Source organism: Pinus tabuliformis, chromosome X, assembly GCF_031772625.1.
Source record: "Pinus tabuliformis cultivar Carrire ecotype Pingquan chromosome X, CPIR1, whole genome shotgun sequence".
Classification (NCBI taxonomy): Eukaryota; Viridiplantae; Streptophyta; class Pinopsida; order Pinales; family Pinaceae; genus Pinus; species Pinus tabuliformis.
The window spans coordinates 643,017,676-643,025,154 of record NC_142308.1 but is presented as its reverse complement, the minus strand read 5'-3'; positions in this window follow the sequence as shown (position 1 = coordinate 643,025,154).

Below are 7,479 nucleotides of genomic sequence, written 5' to 3'. Positions count from 1 at the left end.
AAACATAAAACTAATTCAATTTTTTTCTTTCTAATCACTACAAACACACATACAGGAAGGAGTATATAGTAGGTAGGAAAATTTGACCTTCCTAAACAATTCTGAGATAACGCTTGAAACAACAAGAATACCCTTTTGGGTGGAAAAACCAATAAGTGGACAATAGAAAAAAATTAAAAGTAGCAAATGGGTGTTGCTAAAGAAATTGGGAAAGTCCAGTACAAAATTTTAAGGATTATGCCAATTAGAAAGGGCAGACTGGATAGTTTCATTTGGTTATCACTCTTTGATCTTCCATGAACTGTACCAATTCCTAGTAAAGTACCATGAAATATAGGAAAACTAGAAAATTTTCATGTCTTGATCACCAAGATGAGGTAGTAAAATTAACATTATCCATAATAAAGGGAAACATCATACACTACTCAAAATGTGTCTTCCTTTGAGGGATAGAAGTGGGTTCTTACAATTTCTAAAGCTTGATTACAATAGTAGAGCGATATCTAGATGAAAGTCTTATCCGGAAAATAAGTTTTGGGGAACACTGAAAATTTAAATTTTATGTGAGGAAGTTATTAGCTGAACAAGAAGTGATATTGTGATACATAAAGGGGAGTTATAAAATACATAAATTCAAAAATAAGGAAATAATGGACCCAACCACATGTATAAATAGGTCCAGTTCTATATAAACTTGAATAGTTCTTATAGATTTTATCACATTAGTGTTATTGAAATATCTATGTTGATATTATAAACTATATGAAATGAGGTTACAAGTCATTCGTTCATTTTGTGGATGCATCAACTCATTTCTAAACTACAGGTATACATCCTTATTCCTACCACTTTGACTGATAAATAGTGTGTGGCTACTTTGACATTTTCATTATGGTACACATGGAAACATGGATTTAGGTATATAAGAGTAAGAGGCATTCCGTTGTTATAATCCAAGGGAATTAGTAGTCACAGTTGATATAAACATTAACCCATATTATATTCTAGGATAATTGTGTTCACAGAAGAAATAGGATCAAATTTGATCACATTGAAAGGTTGATGGAATATAAAGAGATAAGGACTGAGACTTTTTTGGGTGTTCCTATGGGAGTCCCAAACTTTCGTCACTAAATGTAGGTTGGAAAGGTCTTAGTTGTAGTGTTTATTCATTTGATTTAAGTCTCACTACACCTAGGAAAGGAATCCTTGAGATGTAGATCTATGGAAAAAAATATTAGAGGAGAAATGAAGGTTATATAAAGGCAATATCTATGAGTGTGCCAAATGCCCCTATGTATTTTCCACAAGCTTTCAATTCTCATACATACCCAACACATAAATTGAATCAGGGACTTATTAGTCAAAGGAATTGGGACTACATGGTGCCGCCAGGAAGCAATATTCAACATCTACCTTTTAAATTGCAACCTCAAGGGAATACATGGGAACTTCAACTCTAAGATTTTCAATACTTCGTTGTGAGTGATTTTGAGGCATATTGGGATGAGGGTACACATCTTAGTCAATAAGAGATAATTGAAATTCCTTATGCTCTAATTAATAGCATGACAGGAAGAATGGAGGGGCATTTTCATACTTACATTAAACATGTTTATCATCCTATAATGATTTATTTCTGTAAGGACCTTACTGGAATTCAACAAAGCCAGAGAGTCAGACTCTTCTAAAGTAATTGGTTGTTTTGCCAAAAGCTTTTACCGCAAGCTTAATCTTTTTTGTATCCAATTATATTTATCTTGTTTTCCCCAAGAAGAGGGGCATGAAACTAAAACAAATTGGAGGACACATTGATGTTTAACGAGGAATTATGATGTATGGAAATAGATAGGAGGATCAAATAGACAACACAATATTTACTCGAAGATGTAGATATACTGAGCGCCATAAGTACTATGCAGTACAAGAACCCTTTTTAATACATAAAAATATGTGACCACTCATTTATTATGTAAATTAGTATTAAAAACCATATCCCACTATGTCAAGATCAATTATATTAGTGTAGACCCCCTTTAAGATTGACCTGGAAGAAAGGGACATTACAGCTATCCCCTTTTAATCACAACTTCCTTCATCTCAAGCAGATTGAAATTTGAAGAGCTTGAATTTTGTCAAAACTTACACTTACGTAAAGTACCTAAGGCTTGGAAAAGATGTCTGCAATTTGGTCCTTGGTGCAGCATTACGCCAGATGAATGATCTAATCCTTGATGAATTGTAATGTAATGTTGATGAACCTCGATATGATTGGCCCTCTAATGGTACACTGGGTGGTGGGCAAGCATAATAGCATCTTGATTTATACATTGTACTGAAATTGGTTTCTCCTGATAAATTCCAAGTTCATCCAATAAATTTTGGTCCACACTTCCTTTTGTTTAGTTGTGACAATAATTCTGTATTTGGTCTCCATGGAAGAGATAAACCATAGACTATTCTTACTCAAGCAAGCAATAGGCCCTTGGCCAAGAAAATGTGCATAACTTGAAGCATGCTTCTGTTCATCCCGAGTGGTATCCCAACCTAAGTTTTGGTGTATCTAACTAAGATAGTCTTACCCCATAAGAGTGTCGGGTACCAAATTTCTAGGTAACCAATCTTTCAAATTTGTATGTATTTAAAACAAGGATGATATTCAATCTTCTCTAAGTATAATATATGATACTTCCTAAAAGCCTTACAAAGTGGCATCTATATTAAGACATTTACAAGTAGTAGTATTTAACTCTAGATTGGAAAGGGGGAAAGGTTTGCATTCTTCCATACTTAAACTTTTCACAAGATAAAGAGCTTACTTGGACTAAAATGACAATTCCATCATCAAGTTTTAAATTAGGAATGCTAAGAAAATAGTGCAAAATGCCTAATACATTCACTTCAAATGTACTCATAAGTTTTTTTTATTCATATCAAGGAAATTGATTAAGGTCACTTACAAAAAAAAGGGGTATATGGCATTGTAAAGATGATATATTAGATGTGAATAACATTTTTGGAATGCAAAGGAATAGTGTGACAGATGCAGGTGAACTACAGGAAGCAAGTGTTAGCATTAGTGGAAGCATATTGGGAAAATGAGGCAATTCCTTTCTACCACTAAAAACAATCAAGAATAGACATATATAAGTCACTTTAAGGCTATGTTAATCATCACATAAAAACTATGAAATTAGCTGCAATAGTATAGGAAAAAAAGATACAATGTTATTTAAGAAATACGTTACAAACAACCTTGATAATTGTTATGTTTATGTGGGTCAGGTGAAAAAAAAAAATTATATATATGGAAGTCAATAAGTATACAATATTCAGGATAATGAGTATGGATATTGGGTCTATTGTGGTAACACATTGATGGTGTAGAGTTTATTGGATACATGTGCAAAGTATGTTGAGTTTAGGGGAAATTAAGAAGCATATATTCAATCTGCATGTAAATGTGCTAAACTATGAGAAGGGTATAGATGCAAGAGTATATCTACTACAGAATTGGGTCAACACGCAAAATGAAGTAAAGTGTTGACTGAAAGTGTAAACAACATCAATTATTTTCTTTTCGGTCTTAAGAAAAGACGAAATCTCTCCGGTAACACAAAGAGAACTAACTACATGGGAACCATAGCTTATCATTGAATAATTCTAAGTCATATTACAAATTTTAATGCTTCATGTACTGATACTCAGGAAAATAGGTACATGATAAATTTCACCTAATTGAATGGAAAATGGTACAGGTAGAGCTGAAGGAGACCTTCCAACATAATCACTTATGTCTTAGCTAGAAAACACTATGGCTTCAAAATTGAACTACAACTCAGGATTAAGCGTGAAGAAAGCCTTTACCTCTGCAAAGGATACGTGGGAGCAAGGAAAATGAGCAAAAGAAAAGTTATCGAGCAAGGTTTCCAGGAAAGGAAACTAGACAGTGAACACCGAGGACGGTGTTAATAAAGGGGAGGAGAATGTAATATCCCTCTGTTGCAGTAAAACCACTTTGGTTAGACTGAGTTGGGTTAGAAAGAATGGCGGAAAATCCAAAGAAGAATATTGCATTAATTATGTAAATGATTATTTATTAATAAATAAATATATGAGATATATGTACTTGGGAATGAGACACCTAGAAGCGATATTCTTGCCAAAATAAAATAAAGATAAAATCTCATTAATAAATGATATTTGATATTACTTTCATTATAAGTAATCTAGAATAAAGTTCTAGATAAACTTAATGCATGGGAAAGAAAGATCCATTAAGCTTCTTAGCTGGATAAAGATGCTAAGCTTAGAAAATCCTAAAAGCACCGCAGGAGAAAAAGGCATGCTTTTATGGAAGGCCTAGGCAAGTGGATAAGATGATCCACTGAAAGCGGGATGCCACTAAGGGAAACCTTATCAAGAAAGGTATTAAATATCTATTGAAGGGATCAACAAGGGAGTGTTGATCTCTTGGAAAGAGCGAATCTCTACACGGGGGAGAGCCGAAGGAGATCAGTTCTATGGTTGGAAGGAGAAAATTTCTCCATTCTCAAGTGTATTATGAATTCATTTTTCTGGTTAGGTTATGATTTAACTTGCTTTAAATATTTAAGGTTAGTGTTGATTATTTGGTTTTTTATTTAACTTTGAGAATAACATGCAAGAATAATTATATAATGGGGCTTGGTGTTTGTTTCTTGGTGAAATGGAAGCCATGAATATTATAATGTTGTATTCGTATAGAACAAGAAATAGTGAATAATTTATTTATGTAAATTTCATTGATAGTGTGCTTATAAAGTTAAAATTTCTATGAAACACCAGGTAGAGTAGCACTGATTTTCTATAGACGTTTTTTGTAACATGTGTTATTACATTAACACTATAAATTAGGAATTATGTACTACATTATCTAAGTAATAGTGAGTATGTACATTTATATAACGAATATATTTTTAAAATAAACACAAGAGATGAGTAGTATATTCGATTAAGTTATATATGGAAAAGAGTCATAAGAAGAATATATTAGCTTTAGACCACTATTACTGCTCTACATAAATGAAATAAGTACATATGTATTTCTCAGAAAATCATAAGAACAATAGAACAATTCAACCATGAGATAAAATAATTTGGATACAACTCCTTTCAAAGGAAAGATAGAGAAAATATGATACAAAAAACACATTCAAATGAATGAATTCTGACCTAAGCACACTAGTATGTAGCTTAAGTTTTTTATAATATATGTAAAGGATTCTCTCTCTCTCTCTCTCTCTCTCTCTCTCTCTCTCTCTCTCTCTCTATATATATATATATATATATATATATATATATATATATATATATATATCTTAGGAAGAAAGATCTATTACAAGACCTCGAGATGCTGATGAGAGGAGTGAGGTATCCCTCCATTCTCATAGCTGCTCGGTTAAGAAACCTGAGAATGCTAATTAAGGTATTATGCTCAATTCCTACGGCCAGAAACACATAGCCTTATACATTAGCAGTCAAAAAATTGTGATAGGCTTAGGCTTCAAAGTACAGAGTCAGATCCAAATGAAATAATAGAGCAATTATGGTAAACCATTAAGTCCACATATCAATCCAGAGAACAAGAAAAATAAATAAATTATGGGCATGAAAGATAACAGAAGTATTGGTAGCCTAGATAAATTGAACAAGAAAATCATATATATGATATTAATAGAAACAGAGCATAATAATAACCGGAAGTGGAGAAAACCCAAACAGACACCATGCACTGGTAGTTGAAACAACGTAGGTAACTAGTAGAATACATGTAGTACTATAACACAAATGTAAACTATGCACTAGAGGTCGAAATAGAACATAAAATGAATAAAATTAATATAAATCACTGTAAACCTCATCTAAGATGACACGTGCATATATTACAGAGAACTTAAAGAAAAACAGGTTCAAAAAGTAAATTTGTTGAGCCTAAACCAAGCATTGGGCTTGCCCTTTTAAAAGGGATAAATTAACTGGCTTCATTAATTACAGAGTCACCATGAAATATATTGAGGCATATAGTGCCATTTAATACAAAAGAAGTAGTGAACACCATCGTGTGGTGAACCAGCAAGGACCAACAAAACAACATATAATACTAAGGAAATTTATAATTCAAATGCTACAAGCTGCTTGAAGCCATAATGTCTTCCATGACTTGAGTGGAATTCAACAACAGTTAACTAGAAAAAGAAGTGAAACCATGGCGACCATCAACATGTAGAACCCACTGAAGCAAAGAGTCAACCGACCTAGACATGTGCCAGAGAAGCAATGTGTTAAATGGAGGAATGAAACCTGAGAACAACAAATCTTGAACTTATGACTGTGAAGTTTCTTAGTACCTGTAAGTGAATGACACCAACAACAAGAAGAGAGAAAAGGTAAGAGTCAAACCCAATAAATGGAAACGATAATAACCAAAGGGTGAGAGAAAAATGAAACTGTGCGATAGAAAAATGCATTATGCCTGTAACTCATTGGAGGAAACCCAAAGTGGTGGTTGAGATTAGATTTTGGCATGCATAGGGTCAAGGAGAAAATGGGCAGTGCAAGCCTCTCAACCTAGTCTCACTATAATGAATTTCTTGCAGGAAATAAAAAGAGAAACCATGTGAGGTTACTTGCGAGCATCGAATGCTCACATTTTGTCTCCATTGACAAACCTGGGTAGAGCCCTCTACCGGAAATGCCACAGAACAGAACCCCAGAGATTAAGGGTATCATGAGACCTGCATGTCTGCAACCAAGTAAAGCGAACAATAAGCCAAAGGAACCCTGCCTGTAGGTTAAATATAACTAACAAGAAAGACAAAACATTACAAAAATAATACAATACCTACAAATGTGTGACTTGTATAAACAAACTCCCCCATCAGAGAAATATTTCCAGATAAATGTTGAAATACATGGGGTGCCCGTTGTAACAACCCTGGTGAAAATTCCATATAATAAAAGACAATAACCATGGTTTATGGGACACTTATTCAAACCTAAATGTTGGGCAAGACATCCTAGGGGGTGTTAATTTGATTGTTTATGGCTAAGTAAATTGGCAAAGGCAATGGCTAAGGCTTTGAAAAGGCATGAAGCATTAATTGGCAATTATTTATGAAAATAATGGAAATTAGGAGAAAAAGGAGTTGAAAGGTCAGAGGTTGCATGTGAGGAGGAAAATGAAGGAAACTAATGGAAAATAAAGAAAATAGAGGCCTCATTCATAAAAAGGCTTCTGAGGATCAGTTGGTAACCTTTTGTCAGTTTTGTTTTCGAGCTCTCTCATTATTCTCTCTCTCTCTCACTCTCACTCTTGGGCACTCAGAGTTTTCTTGGAGCATTTTGGCATTGAACCAAGAAGGGAAAAGAAGGCAAAGGGAAGTAAAGATCAAGCATGGAAAGGCAAGATCAAGAAGCTACAATAGGCTTCATTGTAGG